This window comes from Capsicum annuum, unplaced genomic scaffold (genome assembly GCF_002878395.1).
Source record: "Capsicum annuum cultivar UCD-10X-F1 unplaced genomic scaffold, UCD10Xv1.1 ctg1489, whole genome shotgun sequence".
Classification (NCBI taxonomy): Eukaryota; Viridiplantae; Streptophyta; class Magnoliopsida; order Solanales; family Solanaceae; genus Capsicum; species Capsicum annuum.
Window position 1 is genome coordinate 2,728,896 of NW_025820303.1, and position 18,867 is coordinate 2,747,762.

Sequence of the window (18,867 nt, forward strand, 5' to 3'; positions counted from 1 at the left end):
TTCTCTGAAAATCATTAAGTTCCACAAACCTAAAGTTGTTTCGGATTTCAATTAGATTGTTTAAGTTTCACAATCTATAACCGAGACCATGTTTAAGAACAACTGGAACTTTCACGACTATCGATCGCTTCTTGGACCATGTTTCTCCATTTAAATTCAACTTATGCAACATAGTTTAAGTACAATAAATTATATATGTGAGGAAAGAGCAACTATAAATACCCTGACAACGCAATCTAGACACTTTAATCTAAGTAACACTGAATAATGTGAAACTAGTTCCTTGTGTAGAATTCATAAGAAGACTAGATAGTGGTTCTCAGTTTTTTTCCTTTAAAGAAAAGGACATAATCTACCACAGAAATTTAGGTTGAGCTTCTAATTAAATGGATCAACTACAATTACGAAGCTTCATTCATGGAAGACACAACTTGACGAGTGAGGATTATTCTAGTGGTAGAACATTACAAGCGTAACCATTAGGTCTTTATTGTGTGCCCTATCCTTTAGCATGTGTCTCCGGTATGGGCTGTTGATCGAACCTCGTATGGTGGGGGCGGAGTAGGACAGGATGGAGGGATTGGAGTGGTTAAAAACAAAAAATGAGAAATAAAAAATTTTGGTGAAATTTTGAAGTCATTGGTTTGATAAATAAACATTGACAAAACACAAAAAAGATTATCAACATCGAGGGTTTCTACAAAATGGATAACATCCTAAAAGAGTCAAACATTGAGGGTTTCTACAAAATAGATAACATCCTAAAAGAGTCACGTTAATCCAACCCGTAAGATATTCATTATCACAAAGTGGAGAAGGCTCTTGGCAGAGTTGACAATTGGGACCACTAAAGTGGGAGATGTATGAAGGTGCATGCTGGCTCATTGGAGAGTTTTCCAGAAACAAGAATAATTTGGTGTATGAGAGGCTGATGTCCTCTTTAGTTTCTCCTGATTTTCCTCTTTTGTCTTGCCTTGTTGGAAAGTTTGTTGTTTATCAGAGAAATCATAAGTCGTGAAAAAAGAGAAAAACTAAAAAAAGGACATTAATAAACAGAAAAATTTTCTTGCACGTCTCTAATTCATTAACTTTACTGTATAAATTATTTGTAGTTCCGTGCTTATTTTTTCTCCTTTTAGAAAACAAAGACATGTGCTTTGCCTAAAACCTTGACCAAAAAAATGAAATTATCCTCACGTTCTCATGGCATACAACAGAAGATGGTATCAGAAGACTGAAAGCATAGTTTCTACAGAAACCTGCAGGATTGTCAAAAATATAAAGGGAAGGAAAAGGTAGAAACTAACAGATATGAAGTTAATGCGAAATATTGATCTTTTATAAAGATTTCCCCAGATTATATCTATTCAGAACAACTTGCTAATATAGTTTCATAACGATATTTCCGTGCTTATTTTATAGATGAATGATTGCAGTTGATGCTCTCAAATGAACTCTATATCCAAACCAGGCTATCCATTTAGCAAATGTTACCATTTTGTCAACTAAATAAGCACGGAAGGATCATGCCACTCAGAGAAAGCAGCTCCAGCAAATGTCTCTGTCAAGCCATACCCTTGACCAATAGGAGCTGTACAGCAAGTTGTCACAAAAAATTTTAAATTAAAAACATTTGTCAAATTTGTAGCTTAACCACAGGCAAGTCATACTAGGAGCAGATATCTTTGCAAGCAAGAGAACGTATACAGAATGGATAATAAAGACCAGCATCAGGAGTGAGAAGAATTACCCCACATACAAATGTTGATAAATCTTTGAGTATCTCCTGATAGAGGAGTACCACCACAAAGCATGAAACGGATATCTCCTCCAAGCACAGCCCTCAGCTTTTTAAATAAAATGATATTCTACAATTGTTTCTCTAGACCCCAAGCTCCAAACCAGCTGCCTTCCATAGCAGCCAATCGATGGTTAAAGGCAATGAGGAAAAGTTTCTTGGCAGAACCTGCCTTCCCCTCAACCTAGCATCACGAAAAATATAAACAACAATTAGTCCCCGTTGAATCTATTTAGGCCCGTTCTCAAACTAATTATGCTCTTCTCACTAGAATCTAAGACTGGAATGTTGGTGGAAACCTTCTTAATAACAGCATGATCCAGAATGGCTGGAGTTTCTGCCATTAAAGTAGGTTTTAAAGCTGTAGCATCTCCCTTGGTCTCATGACTTTGTTAGAAGTGTCCGTCCATTGTGAGAGCTGAGCCATAACCAATGCAAGAACCTGCAGTCAACATTGCAGTCTGCAAAGCACAATCACTTAGAACGACAATAATCATTTGCTAGGTAAAACATAAACTTAACAAACAGAAGATGTACTCCTAAGTTGTTACCTCGGAAGCCAACTCAAATACGTGAGCAAAAGGACGGTAAGCGAAATGGACATCATCGCTTCCAAGTTTTAGAATCACAATCCTAACAGAAACTGAAGTGGCCACAATGTTTCCATGAGTTATCATAAACACCCTATAGAACATAGACAAACAATAAATTAAGAGCAGTAGTCTTTCCGTAATCAAAAAGGATAAAATACACAATTACTCAGCTGGTTTTAAAAAAAGGGTCAAAAAGGCAACAAGCATCAGTGGAAGGATAGACATTTAGGAAGAAGTAGTGCAATCTACACTATGGGTGTGTTTAAGTGACACCATGCCAGAGCCGAAATACACTTTTTTCTTTCTTCTTTTTATTTCTTGGAATGGCATCTCACCCTGGATAACTTTTTGAATTTACAAATTACCAGTGCTCTGATAACCAAAGCTTAATGGATTCAACAATCCCATATATTATCAGCCTCAGGTAGCATAACCCGTAATAACAAACTAGCCATAGCCTAAAAGAGACATACAGTGGTCATATTTTTATATTGCCTTCCAGTTCATCAGGAGAAATGGATCAATAGAAAGTAGGAGTCAGACCTTAGGAAATTCTATACTGCCACTTGTATAGATGATCACAGGACCATTTTTACCCAGCTTTTCAACTTCTGAGAAAGACGACACCCTCCAGCTGTCAATATGTGCGGAATCTGTTGCCGTCTCGTTATCCTCAAAATAGATGAAATTCTTGACGGTTTTCAGGCTCAAACTAACAGAAGCCACTTTTTCAGTTGCTTGGCATCGCATATCAATGTAGGTACCTGAATCTGTCAATGGTCACAAGTGAATTCAATTCATCACGTCATATGACGCATCAAATAGCAAAGGGAAAATGCATAGACAGAATGAATAAGAAAACTGGATCACCTCATTGCATGAATGGATAAGTGCATCATCGGCCAAGGAAGCATAAATTGTAACAACAGTAATATTCTACCGGAAGCATCTCTGAGTACAATAATTTCATTGTGAAAACTGTTGTATCTCACAATATAAGAACTAGGAACACAGCATAAGGGACTGTACTAGTCTACAACTTGCATACCTGAAAGGCAACGAGTCACTCAGGATGAGTCTCTGTGAAGATAGCAGCACAAGTGCCCACATCATGACTAAAATGAATAAGACCAGAAGTGAAGTTGCAAGCGTGATCAAATACTTGCCCATAAGACTCCCACTGATACTCCCCCAAGTGAAGTTTCTCAAACTTCCTTCCATCACTTGCAGTAACAAAGTCCCTGCTAACTAGTTTTCTAGTTCCAAGACAACGATCAGATGAATGTTTTTAATCTGGTACAGTACTAGCCCCTTCCCAGGGAACTTCAATTAACCTGGCTGATTTAGCATTGCGCATTGCAAGACCTGCTTCACCACCAACTTGAACCGGAACACCTCTCAGTTTTGCCTTCTTCTTCCCCATGAGTAACATGGAGAGGAATATTGGTATAATAATGGCATAAAAACAGCACCAACTACCTCAGATGACCCATAATTTTTAGAGATATAATTAAAGCTGGCCAGTCTCACGTGTGGCGGCTTTGTCACATAAGCAAAGCAATGAACATCCATCTCGTATCAAAATTCTGAAACAACGACAATAGTCTAAAAAAATTAAAATATGAAACAATCCTAGAAACACTAACATACTAAAGAATTTCCTCAGTTTGCAACATGTCTCACGCCTTGACTTGCCACTGAATTCTCAAGAAAACTTATTTTGTGAAATCTATTGAACTTGTTCTCTTCTTTTCTATTTCTGGAGAAAGGATGTGCTGCAATATAGAACCAATTCATAAACTCAAATGACTTCGCCACACGTACAAATATTCAAATCACAACCAATTCTTGCTAAAAGAAACTAAAACAAATGATTCTCAGAAACTCAAATCTACTTAACTGCAAGCCAGGAAGGGGGCATAAGATTCGAAGACAGAGTCTGAGACGGGCAAATTAATTAAGGGTGACAAAAAGGTTTCAAAACTAAAAAAAGAGTGACACAAGATTAGTGTTAATGACATTAATTTTAAAATCCTCAAGTTTTATTATTTACACAAACATCCCTACCTCATATCTACACCATCACCACCACTCCTCCTCCACACCTTTTTTGTTGCCGCCTACCGCTGCCACCTCCTCTTACTCCACTATCACTATCATTACCATTGTCAGCTCTTCTAGATTCACCATTATTTCCTCCCTCTACAACTATCGGTTATTTTTCTTCTTTCTCCTCTTCCACCGTCGCTATCAACACCACAACAAATGTCACCTTCTCATTCGGCGTCACCACCAACACCACCACCTCCATTTTTACCATTAATATCACTTTTTCGTGGGCTTCTCCTACAATCAGATCTTTTTTCAGAAATTAAGTATCGAAGTTGCTGCAGCAACTTCGATAATTGTTGCAGCAACTTGAATAATTTCTACAATAACTTCGATAATTGTTGTAAGACAACAACTAATAGTAGTTGTTGCAACAATTAATCGTAGTTGTTGCAATAATTGCCGTAGTTGCAGAAGCAACTCTCATAGTTACTGAATGTGTGCTAAATTATTTCTTCATTTATTTTTAAAAAAAATCAATTTTTTTTTTCAAACTTTTTAATTCTTTTTTTTTAATAGTCCATGAAAATTAAAAAAGGAAAAAGGAAGAACAAAATAAAAAGAGAAAGAAAAAAAAAAGAGAAGACGGAAGAAGAGGAAAATCTATATAAACAGAAAAAAATAAGAAGAAGAAAATGGAAGAATAAAAAAGAGAAGAAGATTGAAAGATAAGAAAAGGAAACTCTAAAATTTGAAATTTGAAGTTGTAGGACTTTTTAAAAAATTTAAAAACATTTAAAAAGTATACTTTACACCCTTAATTAACTTAATCACAATTTAAATGAAGGTTTTACTTTAGTTGGTCAAAGTTGTTTTAAGACTTTTTTATCACTCCCACTTAATTTTCTCGTCTGAAACTACTAGATGTCTCGCAAAGCTACTCTCAACGTAATTTCAAAACTGTTCGAAAAAAAAAGTTCTTTTTGTGACGAGATGAGAATTTCATGATGTGTTAGGTGAGGCAGCTTTGTCACAGAAGCAAAGGTTGTTCAGCAAAATTAAAACATGAAACAATGAATATCCATCTCAGAACCTCATATAAAATTCTCAAAGAACAAAGAAAAAAATTACCTCTTTTTACAACATCTCTCGCGCCTTCACTTGCCACTGAATTCTCAAGAAAAATTTGTGAAATATATGAGAAATCGAACTTGTTTGGGGTAAGAATAACAATGTAAGGATCAGGGCGAAAATCACTATGCCTTTGTCTTCTCAAGTGAGTGTGTCAGTTCAGTTGTAAATATAGTACTACCTCCGTCTCATTTTATGTGTCTGTCGCCATTTGAGAAGTTTAAGAAATAAGTGATACTTTGTAAAGTTTGTAAAAATTTAGTTGATATCTATCAGATTTAAAGTATCTGTCTTTTATTCAGAAATTAGAAATAAATTTTTTAGGAAGGCGTGAAGAATTTCTGATTCATATTCTACGGCTAGTGCTCCATATCCTAAGCCATTTGGGATCATCGCTTTCAGTAGCCATTTGGGATCATCGCTTTCATACTGACAGTGGGTTTAAGGCATAAGGTGCGGAAAACATAATTCCAAATTCTTCTGATCTATGTTTGTTGTTCTTAATTGATAGTTCAAGTATTTTTGTTAACCAGCTTTGCGATCGAACTAGAGATTGAGGAATCTCGTATAAAAAACATAAATATCATGATATGTATAACTTAATGGGTGTAGATTTTTATGTTAATGGAGAAATTCCTTCATTCTGCGACTTCTTTCATTGTAGATTATCCCTTTGAGAGAAATAAGAATTACTATCTATTCTCTCTCCACTCTTTTTTTTATTCTTTATTATTTTACCACACATTATCAGCATGAGACTCTGCCAAATAAAGTAAGATTATAAATCTAAAAGTAATTTTCAAGATTAGTAATTCCTTATGTTATTTATCTTTTACTACTAATGATATAATTATTGTTGGGTTTGTTGGATCTGAGCAAAACTTAGTGGTTTGAAATCATTTATACTTTAAAATTTGTTCCCGAAGAATATTACGCTTAAGGAGTGATAAGATGTTGAGTTCAAGTCCCATTGATTTATAGCCTAAGACGCCTTTATATGGATAAGACGTTGAGTTTGAATCTAAATGCACCATATTGATAATATTATGATGGCTAAGGCAAAATAATGGGTATTTGGTGAAAAAGTCATGAAATCCGACCCATTGAATATGCTTTATTCCGTGAAGTGAATGCGGTAGCAACATATGATAAGTCTGAACTATGACAACTTACTTCATTCTTGAAGTGTATGTAATATCAGTGCATAATATATCCAAAAGAAGACAAGTGATTGAATGCACGAATATAAGCGTGGAAGGACAATATGTATAATATATAATCATCAAAAGTGATAATATTTTTATACGCTTATTATGATTATAAGATATGTTAGAGAAAATTTCTCTACAACCATATGTATGCCTCGATTCGCTCCTGAATTAGCAATATCTTAAAAGAGGCTATAAGCTATCATAATTTAATAGGCTTAAGGAATGATTATATTTCATTCCTGGAGAAGAGAAGCTTATTATGCAAACGTACGCTTGATTACGATGGTATCATAACTCACTTCCGAAAGAGGCTGAATAATTGAAAAGAGTTATTTTAAAATCTACTTCTAAAGTAGTAAATATGACATTTATTCACCTAATAGTAAATCTGAAATTTACTAAAGTAAAAGGCACATGTCATGGTAAACTTGGAGTTTACTAGTACAAATAAGTTTATAAATTGGTATGAACGATTATGACATTCCAAAGATGTGCATATTAAGTATTAAACATGTATTGAAGAATTAGAAAATTCTTCATTAACTTTTAATGTGCTTATTCTCATGATAAGTTGGTTGGACCAACTAATGCTGGGATTTAATCCCTCAAAATCTGAAAAGTATAAAAGGTGAATATGGGCCCGTTCACCAGTCATATGATCTATTAAGATGCATCAATATAAGATGATCACTTGTACGTTTCTTGTCAACCTGCAATTTGACATTCATAAAGTTGCTTGCTCAATAAAATTGAGTTAAGAGCATAACTTTCAGATTGTGAAATCAAGACAATTCGTCTTAATAATAATGATTTGGCATTGAATACCTTCGATAATAGCTAAACCATTACTAATGAGAACAAAGCTTCATTTGTTGGTCTGAAATATGGTATGTTGCGTATACTTGTATGCATTAGACCAATAAATTATGATTATTTTGCCCTCCCAATTGGTTCAAGGTCAGGAACCAACTATTTCATCTAATAGTTTTGATGTGCGGTATACGATTAATGAATAAAAGACATTGAAATGGGATAAAAGACATGGATTTATTTTATTCTAAAGATTGCAGTCCTGATCTTATTGGTCATGCTGATGTTAGGTATTTATCCGACTCGCATAAAGTTCGGTCTCAAACAAGTTATGTGTTCATATGTGGTGGTACTTTCATATCTTGAAGATATACAAAGCAGTCTATCATAGCCACTTCATTGAATCATGATGAGCTGATAGCTATTCATGCAGCAAGCCGAGAATGTGTATGATTGAGGTCCATGATACATCTCATTCAAGAAAAATGTGGTGTGAAATATGCCAATCTACCCACAATTTTATACAGAGATAATGCAACATACATAACACATCTAAAAGAAGGTTCATAAAAAGAGATAGAACGAAGCACATTTTGCCAAAGCTTTTCTACATAAATGAGCTACAAAAAAATGGTGATATTAACATGCAATAGATTCGTTCAAGTGACAATGTGACTGATTTATTCACCAAGTCTACTCCAATTGTAACTTTCAAGAAGATGATGCACAAGATCATGATGCAAAGGTTCAAGGATGATCTCATTAGGAGGAGTTAATACGTTGTACTCTTTTTTCCTTATGAGGTTTTGTCCCACTGGATTTTCCTTGTAAGGTTTTTAATGAGGCGGCCTATATGTGTATTGTTATAAATGTGTACTCTTTTTCCTTCATTAAATTTTTTTCCTATTATTTTTTTCTAGTAAGGTTTTAATGAGGCACATTATCTATCAATTATACATTCAAGGGAGAGTGCTATAAATGTATTTACATTATAGTGAATGTCTATCAAGATCTAGTTGATATCTATCAGGATTTGAAGTATCTGTCTTTTACTTAGAAACTAGGAGTAGATTTCCTCTATAAATAGAAGGACTTCTTTCTTTGTAAATCATCCCTCAAGAGAAACAAGAATTACTATCTATTCTCTCTTTACTCTTCTTCTTTATTCTTTATTATTTTACCACATTTACTTTTTAGTTATCTTTTTTTTATAAGTGAAACCTATTAAGGTAAAATGAGAATAATGTCATTAAATAATTACCAAATAAGGAAAGGTGATACTTTTTTTTGGGACGGACAAAAAAAAATGACAACACATAAAATAGAATGGAGGAAGTACTTCTTTTTGTTTGATTGTGATTTGGTGTGCCATGTATTTTTGTTTTGCTCAAAACACGTGTTACATATGACTACTAGTTTTACGAGCCTTGTGGTAAGCTCGAATCCATACTCAATTAAAAAATATAATTTATATCACAATTTTTTAATTGATAATTGATATAATTTAGTAGTAGTTAGGTATATTTTGTTCTTCAAATCTTTATTAGTTGGATTTGTAATGTCTTAATCAACAATTTCAGGGTGTTGGCCTGTTAGATTTTGCAAGTCATGAGTTATCCATCTGTATCGATCCAATCAGTTTGTTTTTCTGAAAAAGAAAATAAGCTTGACAATCGTCTTAATTCAAAAAAAAAAGGGAAGTGAACCGCTATCACAATTTTCCTTTATTAATCTTCTTCTTCAGAGTAAAATGATGATAAAAAATGAGATGTTAGAAAAAAAAAGACATCAACACTAAAAAGATTCTTAGTTTGTGAAGAATTCTCTATTTCTAAAAGAGACGAAATCGATTTGGGGTAATTTCTTTTTGATAGCAAAATCAATAATTTTTTGTGTGAATTTAAGATCCATAATTCGTTGTTTTTTCTTTGATTTAGTTATGGTGGCGTCAGAGTCGAGGTTAATTTCCTTAAAAGAGGATGAATTTACTTCGACACACTTCTAATAGTTCAAGCAAGCATGTCCCGTTGTTGAGAAAATACATCATTTCACTCCTGAATTGTAGCCACAACTGACTTTGTCACTTTAACTTTATAGGCAATTATTTCCCCCCTAAACAACTTTTAACTGAATTTAATACAACCCTAATAGGCTAATGTGGAAAAAAAATATAAATATAGCGCTTTAAGGCAAAGAAAAATTTAAAAAAAGTGGGGCTCACTTCTTATTTTCAGTCACCACCTTCATTTTCCTCACACCCGACCACCTTCTCTCTTCTCCTTCCTCTTTTCTCACCATCTCCAATAAAATATATATCAAAATATTTTTTCATTAATTTTTATTTATGCCTATAAAATGTTATTAGAACTTTGTGTGTTGCAATCTGGGTGATTCTTGTAGTTGTATCAAAATGAGTGACAAATGAAATGGTTTTTCCAAATTAAAGTGCATGCGAATAGTTGTACCATATGGAATATTAGGTGTAGTTATTACTTTGAAAGACTACTTTCCACATCAAACTTATATACTTATATTGCTATCCAAATTCACGATTTCACACAAATTAAAGTTGCCACAAATAACTCTGGTTCTGTAAATAAGCTTGGAGAAGGTGGTTTTGGATTTGTTTACAAGGTGAATATGTATGCGAATTCTTGTAATTCTTCCTTCATATTACTCCTTGTGCAATTCCTAATAAAATTACATCGAAAATCATTATGAAGAGAAAAAAAGGGATGGGATGGAGTTGAAGAAGAAGATTTTGGGTTTTGGGGGTGGAGTGGGAGCAGAGTTGCAGATGAGCGATCGGGGGAGTGAGAGTGGTATAATATTTTTGGGCTGCTATAAAATTCACTTTAAAGTTATTAAGAGGGGTATATAATTACTCGTGTAGTTTAGGGTCTAAAGTAAGTTATGCGAACAAGTTCAAGGGTGAAATGATGTATTTCTCCCTATTGTTTCTTGCCATACTTTTCATAAAGCTAAAGATAGTTGAAACTCATTAAAAGAAGGATTTTTTTGAAAAAAGAAATTGATAAATCATTGGATTTATAAAATTTATTTATCAGAAATGGGTCAAAAATTCTCTTAAACTATCTTAAATGAAGCAAAAATCTGTTAGTTTTCTGAATCAAAAATACTCCTCCATTAAATTTTTGACTCAAAAATACCTAACTAAATGACATCAAGCATGCCACATGGACAAAAAATGCCATATTGTCAGTCGACATCAGTGTCCACATGGAAAATTAGCGATTTAATACCACTTACCGTCAGCATATATTTTGTCCATTTAAAATTCGACCTCGACTGAACTTTCTCTTGAAAATGAGTGAAACTTATATTGATTTGATTGTGCTGCATTGCTAATAGGAGCACACCAACAACTTCTGAACAAGTTTTGTAGGTACAAGAAATTGGCAAAGTTGGATCATATTAAACTCGATAAACTGATGCTCGAAGATGAAGAAGAATAAAAAGAAGAAGAAAGGAATGATGATAACACTTCTAAGAAGAATATTAAAGATGCAAATCAAGTAAATATCGGAGATTAAGCACGACCTCCATTTAGTGTGTTTCTTATCAAGTAGAACTAAACGCTATGAATTATTTTATTAAGTATGATTTAGTGAAGAACAATCCCCCCCCCCCCCCTCCCAATTTTTATGCCTATTTCAATCCAAAGAAAGCGTAGCAAATTCACTACTGGTAATAGGAAAGCCAATTAAACTATAGAAAACAAAACAAACAATATTAGTATGACATGGAAAATAACAACAATGGATTGAATGAGGTGATTTTTCACCCGAACTGATTATGTTGCATTTGTGTATATGTGGCATGCTTGGTGTCATTTCATTAGAGAGGGGCATTTTTGAACTAAAATTTAATGGAGGAGTATTTTTAAGCTAAAAACTAATCGGGGATATTTTTGCTCTATTTTAGATAGTTTAGAGGTATTTTTTCATTTTCTATTTATTTATTTTGAAATAGAAGGAGTTTAGGACCATGGGAGCCTAATTATATTGTTTAGCTCTATTTAGGGGTCAATTGGATGTGGAAACAATTATCCCAGGATAATCGTAACACCTACAAACTCCTAGCTAAGTTTCTAGCCATTCGACATATGTTTAAATTAAAGGCCCAAAAACAATTATTTTAAATCATAGATAAGTGTCATGATCATTTACCTAGTGTTAAAAGTTCTTTTGATGAGAATCATGATCATAGAAAGCATTTAGAGCAAAGTTGAGTTGTGAACATTTGCTATTAATTGAGTTTTAGTATCTGAACCTACAAGGGTCAAATTTAAATGAGTATATCTTCTAGAATATATAGTGTTTTAGAGCTCAAGATGCACTAAATGGAAGGTATTTGAGTTCTCTTTCCAAAACATCTGATTTTACCTTAATCTGATATCGAAGTAGAAAGTTATGCTCATTTTACCTGAGGGTGTCTATCTGCCAAAGATTAACTACCGGAGTTGATGGGCTGTCAACCTTAGGCAGTAAAGCTCAAAATTAGCCCTATATTAATTACAGGAGTTGACGAGTTGTCAACTAGTTGACGGTCCGTTAATTAAAGTCATCAATCGAGAAATTTTTGCAAGGTTTTTAGTTTTCTTAGGGGTAGTTTGGTCATTTCCTTATCTCAAATCCTAGCTCACGACTCAAATCACCCTATAAATATTATTTACTCAACAGTTATCAATTTTCATTGCTCTTTCTCCTCTCCACTCTCAAGAGAAACAAAATTAGTTTTTTTTCTCAAAGTTCAACTTCTAAGGCTCCAAACTCAAGTTTTCCTTCATAAAATTGAGAAGTTCAGGTATGTGGTGTTTGAACAAGAACTATCTTTCAAAAGTTTAATTTTGACATGAATTTTAAGGAATTAATGGCTAGGGTTCATATCCATTTTTTATGCTTTTAAAATTATGATATTTCCATGTGGTTTAAAGTCCATTTAGCACAAGAAGTCATACTTACTCACGTTTTTACTCACATGTTTATATTATGAGATGAGTTTTAGTATTTTGACATGAATATTTATGAGTTGGTAAATGTACATTATTTTCAACATGATTCAGTTAGTTTACAAGCAATTTAGACTTGCAATATCATATTACAGTTTATCACAACATCATTCAGATTTTAGTTTTGATCTTATGATCTCAGGTAAGATATGAAATTCACACAATTATTTAAGAATAAGATATATAAATAGAAGCGTGATTGAATTTCAGACTTATAAATGTATATGCTTAATTTAAGGTGAATTTCATATATATGAGAACCAATATGTTTTGGGAGTAGTATCTAGAAACGAAGAAGATATAGGTCCATCGTATCTTATTTCCTAGAAACTACATTCCACCATAGTTTTAAGGGATCCTCACCAGAGAGTGTCTTACTTGACCAAGTGAGCTTATTTTAAATATTACTCCAGTTCAAATTCTATACCGAAGGCAAGGTATGAAATAACCACCGTTAGCATCTGTCAAACGTTGGACTCAATACTAGTTTACATGGTTTATGTCGGTTATATGAATTTCCTACAGAAAAAGATGATTTCAAAAACTAAGTGTAATAACTCACTGGGTTTATCAGATTGTGCTTTATGACTTATGCTTTATGATATTTTAGCTCTCAGTTTATTTATGAATAAGGTGAGTCCATATACAGTTAGCATGCATGTTCTTAAGATTATTAGTTATATCAGTTTTTACTTATTACATTCACCCCATATACTCAGTACATTCTAGAAGTACTAGCCATATATATGTATGTTTGACTACATTGTTTCATAATGGAGGCATCAGTTATAGCTCACAAAATCATGATCAGATAGTTTGCAGCTTTCAGACCACCAGTGATGAGTTCTCTTTATTCGAGGGCTCAAGTTAGTTATAGTTATAGTATTTTATTTTAATTAATTGTATTGATTAGGGATAGCTGGGGTCACGTCTTAGCTACTTATAGTCACTATTAGTAGAAACTTCATAGACAGTAACACAGAGTTGATGTATTCAATTCCAGTTGTCTTTTGTGTAATCCAGTGATGTAAATATTTTTAAATAGTATTGTGTTGAAAAAGTTCAGCCAATGATATTACTTTTGCTTAGTATTTTTATTTTTATGTATTTTATTCAGTTGTTCATGAATTATGCCAGTATAATAGGTTAGCTTGAGATCACTTATGATTTTAAGCACCGTGTGGCATCCAGGGGATAGTCTCGGAGCATTATAAACTTGGTACAGAGCATAGAGTTTAAGTGTCCTAGGGTGTATGCGAAGCTGTATCTAGTAGAGTCTTGTTTATTGGTGTATTATGCACCACACTTATAATCAGGAGGGTACAACACATTTAGAAATTGTTTCCCTTCTTTCACACTCTAGATCGTGTAGTAAGGTTTTCTTCCTAGAAATTCATGTCGATTCATGTATTATTCTAAAATCCTCCAGCTATGACTTATATTTGAGTAAATTTCAGTTCCTCTCGATATGAACCTCTTAGATTGACTATCAAAAACTTCAAAAATTGCACAAAAGACTTAAGAGGAGCCCGTTAGTGAGTTTCAAGTCCTTCAATATAAAAGCCTATTTTCTTATCCATACAAATCATGTGATTGAGACAAAATATGATATATTCAAATTCTTCTTTAACCCTTTATTACAATTAACACCTATGAGAGAAGAGAGTATGTACTTAGATTATTGAATAGAGTTTTCATTTGAGGGTTAGTAAAACTTAGGGTGTTATGATCTACAAGTAGTAGAATAACCTCAGAGTTGGTAGTATGGTTTTAGAAGTGTAGTGACAATAAAGGTGGGAATAGCAATTGGCTAAGAGTATATTGATGAGTCTATATATGCTATTTAGTTAGAATTGAGGTAATATGTCTTTGAGTGTTAACTAAGGGGTAGTGAGGGTAGTGTGGATTTCATGGTGGATGGTAGAAAAGGATTTATTAGTTAAGGAGAAATGGGGTATGCTTGAAGTAGAAAAGGAGTTCTTTATGGCATTTCATGTGTTAGAAAAGCATAGGTCATTCGTGAAAGTATTCAGTTGTTAAGGGTTGTTAATATGGGCTTCCCTTTTTGTTATTGTGGAAAAGAAATTAGTTGATACTTATAGAGCTATGAATATATTTTAGGCGTATGAATGAATAAGTAGTAGTGTTGTGTGAAAGCAAGATATGCTAATGGATTATAATAAGATAAACCATACGATTATGATCAATTATTGTTATCATGTGGTTCTAGTGGACTAATATTTCTTGATTTTATATTTTATTTCTGCCAAGCAAGAATAGTATGAGAAGTTATGTTGTTAATGTCTTGTCCCGAGGCTACCCCAGTCATAACATGTAACTTAAAGTCACAAGTGACCCCAAGCTAACCCATGGTTTGGAACCTTCTATGAACACTGAAGAAAACAACAAAAATACTTGGCGAAAGTTGAATTGGAAAGTCCAATAATAAGTGGTAATGAAAATAACATCAATCGTGTATCAATATATGATAAAATTGAAAATACGTTTGACTATCTGAAAGCATATAAAAGACAGGGAATTGATGGGACAACTCCAACTAACTTCAACTGATCAAAATAAATAAAGTACTAAAAATAACATTTAATAACCAGTCCTCAAAGGATGAGGATTCACCACTATTGCTGTTGAGTGGCACAGAAACCGACTAGGCTCAATTCGAGAACTGAGCATCCGAAACTATATTATAAGACAATATATCGCAAAAGAGAGTATGCGATCCTTACTTTGAATGCACTGAATATGCAGGCTAGGAAGGCTAACTGGTATAAATGCAAGACTGAGTATAAACATGTGTTGAATAAGAGAATAACTAGATAACTTAATACAAGGTCATGCATATCTAAGATGAAATATAAACTGAATATATAAATACTAAAACTAGACTGGATACTATGGGATGCTAACTAAAACTGACATACCCAAATATGAGCAAAATTTGGGTTCACTTTATAACCCCAATTGGATGGGTGCTAGTACCTTGCCAAGGGTACTAACACTGGCTGGCATGGATCCACTTATCTAATGTTCTGAAGGACTAGAGTGTCAATCCTAAATTAACTGGAGTCCCTTTATAACCTAAAATGGCACCATAGTTCTAGAACTTAGGGACTGCTCCTCACGGTCTCAAGCCTAACTGATGGGTGAGTCGTCATCCCTATGTTCACTTGGTGCAAAGTGCTACTCCTAACTGAAAAACACTGAAGTATAACTAATAACTGATATGCTCAAGGTATTCTAAAAATAATAATACATGCACAATCTATAATACTCAATAACATTTAAGTTGTTATATGCATGAGTTCCTAGCTATCGGGTATTCACAACCACCAAAACAAACTAATGCAACTGAACATGATAAGAATAAAACTGACCATGGTATGAAAAATCATGAATAGTACTCAATCTTTCAATCACTGATCATGTTATGGACAACTGAAATTATCAAACATATGGAAACACAATTCTCATAGGGAAACATTTTTTCATGGTTCATAACCAAAACAACTGAGAGAGAGTTGATCAATCTCATATTTGACATGGAACTCAATTAATAGAGAAAAAGGTTTGTACTTATAAATTTAAGAAGTTCTTGGGACTCAATAGGTGGAAGGACCCATTGATGAAATCCCACATGCCTGAAAATGGAAGCCTTGGAGAAATCCTTGGAGTTAATCTTGTTCTTGAGAAACCCTAGTTTGCTTTGAGGAAGAAAGAGATTGTTTTTTTAATAAGAGAACTGATTTTGGGATTTGTGAGGTGTTAGGGTAATTATAATACCTTAATAACTGATGTTAGAGTCCCCAAACGACATGGGTTTGGGGTTATAATGATGGGAATTTACCGAAAAGACTTTTTTAAAATATGCAAAAATTTCTATTTCCAGTCATTACGACTCACCCCATGACTCATCACGACTAGTTAGGAGTCATGGTATGAGTCATAACCTAAGGTTATGGGATCTTGGGTCTATTCTATTATGACTACGACTACCCTCCTAACGGCTTGTTATAACTGACTACGAGCAATCGGGTGGAGTCGTAGTCTAAGACTTGGGTTTTGGATTCTTTACTATTCAGGCAATGGGTCCATACAATGACTCATAATGTCTGATAACGAGTCATGCGCTGGACTCATTACCACTGGACTGGATTCTTGGCTATACACTGTTGTGATGATGAGTCGCTCCTAACGACTGATAGCCACTGATAACGAGTCATAGGGTAGAGTTATTATCACTAGACTATCTTTTGAGAACCTTACTATTGTGGCGACAACTCCTTTATAAAAACTCGTAACATCTGTTAATTAGTCGTCACATGGGTTGTAGTCACTAGCAGCTGACTGATACTTAAGGAAAAATTTGCATAACATTTTGCCATGCTATTAGATTAAGACAAGACTTATAGCGTTGAAAAGATAATGGCCTATCTTTAGAGGGGTCTAAAGCTTGAAAACTTGGGGTATTACAATATATCCCCCTTGGAATCATTCATCCACCCAATGAAACTATTTGAACTGGACTACTAAGGATAACTGAGATTATGTACTAAACCCTTATGAGTTGAATCATGACTTAACATCTGAATTTGTAGTTGATGCATGGAGTGAACTAAACTCGTGAATGCATGCTATGACATGAGGATGACTGGATAACTGATATAACATAAAAGAATTAATTAAGAAAACTATTACCTCAAGCTGAAACCGGGTTCAAAAAGAAAAGACAGGGGTATTTGGCTCGTATATCAGCCTCTGCTTCCCAAGTTTCTCCCTCAACGGATTGATTTCTCCATAAGAATTTTACTCAAGCGACCTCTTTATTTCTCAACCTACGAATCTGATGGTCAAGGATATCAATTGAGACTTTGTGTAACTTCACCAACTTCTTGAGATAGAGTCTAGTATAATCTTTGAATGAATGTGAAGTATTAACTGGTAAGAAATAGGATGACATAGTCATTTGTTCTACAACAATCCAAATAAAATCATACTGACGATGCGTATGGGGCAATCCTGTAATGAAATCCATATTCACCACTTTCCACTTTCAAGTAGGGATACTGAATTCCTTAAGGGTACCACTAGGTCTTTGGTGCTCAACCTCAACCTGCTGATAATTAGAACAATTAGCCACAAATTTTGCAATATCCTTCTTCATTCCATTCCACCAATAGACTTCTCTCAAGTTGTTGTACTTTTTAGTGGCTCTTGGGTGAATAAAATATTGAGAACCATGAGCCTCTGCTAGCATCCACTATCTCAAATCATCCACATCGGGAACACATAACCTGCCAGAACTTAGGCATTAAAGCATTAGCAGAAGATGGGGTTGGGGCTAAAGATTTCTGCTACAACTGAGAATGATTCCTACCATCTGACCTCTATTGAGAGGAATTGAAACTACCAGTTCTGGCTCTCTTATTCTCTCTTTCCTTTTCTTTGATTTCCTACTCCTTAATATGCTGAGCATGAACCATTAATCTAGAGAGGTTCATTTCCTTAATCAACATCGTCGTTTAACCATTAATCTAGAGAGGTCCATCTCCTTAATTAGCATCAATGTTCTACACTCCTTGACTACATCCTCTGATACCCCAAAGATAAACTTGCTCATTTGGGCCCTAGCAACCATATTAGGACATACCTCGCCAACTGAGTAAATTTGAGTTAATACTCCTTAAGACTAATATTGCCCTGCTTTAAGTTAATGAACTTCTCCACCTTGTCTTCCCTCATATCATGGGAAAAATCTATCCATAATAGCAACAACAAACTCATCCTACTCTACAGGCCCTACATCGGCACCTCTATTGTGATATCTCGAAGTTTCCTAACTAATTTCGTCCCAAAATGTCAAGTATTATCTTCTAAAGTGAATAATATTTATTCTATGGGTAATTTTTAATATTTTCACTTTTTGTTGTGTGTAAAATTCAATAAGCTTTCCATCGATACCAAATTCACCTAAATCTAACTACCGGGTAAGAAATTATGGCGATTTAAAATGTCAGTCGTAAAACATCATCATCTCAGTCAGTGGCGCATCGCGCCATAAGCCAAAATGACATTTGTCAATTTCCAATAAGACTTCATGATTTTACCGCATCGTGGAGGGCTCTCAAATCCCAATTGTCAAAATCCAGTGAAGTTTTGCGATGACCCCATGTTGCGCTGTCGTTCAATTTCCCAGTTGTCAAATTCCAGCGACACGACAAGATAGCA

The 18,867-nt window shown here is 34.2% G+C and overlaps 1 pseudogene; it reads right to left on the bottom strand.

Annotated features, from left to right (window-relative positions):
* Positions 1 to 1,158: 1,158 nt before the first annotated feature.
* LOC107852418 lies at positions 1,159 to 4,927 on the bottom strand (annotated as a pseudogene).
* Between the last annotated feature and the right edge of the window lie 13,940 nt (positions 4,928 to 18,867).